The following is a 1524-nucleotide window of genomic DNA, read 5'->3' on the forward strand; positions in this document are numbered from 1 at the left end:
TTTAAAGAACTTTCAGAAGTTTGAATTCTCAATCTGACCAGACTTTTCCTTTCTTCCCCTGTCTCTGTTCAGCTTCTAGCCCCGCTAGGAGGCGGAGTCTGCTGTTCTGACCCCTAAAGGAGGTGGAGTCAAACTGGGGGAGGAGTTTACTCTTACGACACCCAAAGGAGGCGGAGCCATCTGAAAAGGATCTCAGCTGGAAGTTTCCTTTATAGGAGCTGTGACCCCGGTTTGTGGACGTGAAACAAAGAAGATTCAATATTTTAGGAATGTGAAGAAAACTTGTTTACAGATGCAATAATGAATCACAGCAGCTACCGACTAATCAGAGGGCAGCATGTTGAACCTGCAAGGTTCTGTCTTCCTATTTACTTCTAAGATCAAACCCACAGATATGTGACATCACTATGATGTCATACAGCCAGGTAGAACACGGTCCTGATAGTCTGTCAGGTGTTTCTGTTACGTAACGATTAATTCAGAGTTTACTCTTTTATGCTCAGAGCTCCTCCTGACTGAGATCATGATGTTCGCATTCGTTGGTCATGAGATCAAAGCAGCAGGTCACATGGTGATCATAACACGCCGTATGGTTGCAGTGGCAACGAGTCACCTGGTTGCTGTAACATTTTACCTGGTTGTTTTAATGGATCACCTGTTTGAATCAGGTCTTCTGGTTACTATAAAGAGTTCATTGCTGCAGTTAACGATTCCCAGTCACGGTAACGGGTCACCTGGTTGCAGTAAAAACTTTATTTTTTTCGTTATCCTTAACCTTTCAGCAGGAGGAAGCCATTTTAACTCTTTAAGGCCTGGTTATCGTCCTCAGCAGTGTGTCGCAGTGAGATCATCGCAGATATTTCTGATTTCTGCCTAATATTGAAGCGTGGTCTGCGCTATGTTATTCCACGCCACAACGCCAGAGGGCCAATCAGGAACTAGCTGTGGGTCTAGATGCGGCCGAGGCGGCGAGGAAGTGGGGGCGAATCTATGTGACAATGGAGGGATATGAGGGCCAAAAAGAGCGGGGATCCAGGTGGAAAAAGGGTCCCAGCGTTCTCACTCACCTCGCTCTGCTAGCTGCTCCTTCTTCACCAGGCGTTTTCCACAATGGCGGTCAGACAAACAGAACAAGCCGGTAATGAACCAAACAGGAGCGGCCGTAAATTTGACCGATCAGAGGCCTCCTGTCTGCGCTCACCTACATTTTTCTAGTGTCTGTGGAAGGGGGCGGGGCATATCTGCGTTCACTGCGACACACGCAGACCACCTGCTTTCTGAGTATAAACCAGCCTTTATTGTGAAAGTCTTCAGCTGCTTCCTGCTCTGTGTTTTGCAAACAGTTTTTACGGTAATAATCTTTCCGTCTGATGAAGCTGAAACTCAGAGATGATATCTACGGTGTGACTGCAGCACTCAGAGGAAGTGGAACCAGCAGCTGCTTTATTCCAGGTTTAAATCGGTGGGGAAGATGCTCTGTTGATGGAGCATCTGAGTGGAGTTTACATGTTCTCCTATGCAGGT

General features: G+C 46.9%; 1 long non-coding RNA gene across 1 annotated transcript in view; it reads left to right on the forward strand.

The window, feature by feature from the left end:
* Nucleotides 1-182, forward strand: part of LOC107099638 — a 2571-nt gene extending 2389 nt beyond the window's left edge. Inside the window, exon 4 of the long non-coding RNA XR_001481974.1 lies at nt 73-182. This is a non-coding gene — a long non-coding RNA (uncharacterized LOC107099638). The remainder of the gene's footprint in view (nt 1-72) is intronic.
* The last annotated feature ends 1342 nt before the right edge of the window (nt 183-1524 follow it).

This window comes from Cyprinodon variegatus, unplaced genomic scaffold (genome assembly GCF_000732505.1).
Source record: "Cyprinodon variegatus isolate N-32 unplaced genomic scaffold, C_variegatus-1.0 Scaffold28, whole genome shotgun sequence".
Taxonomy (NCBI): domain Eukaryota; kingdom Metazoa; phylum Chordata; class Actinopteri; order Cyprinodontiformes; family Cyprinodontidae; genus Cyprinodon; species Cyprinodon variegatus.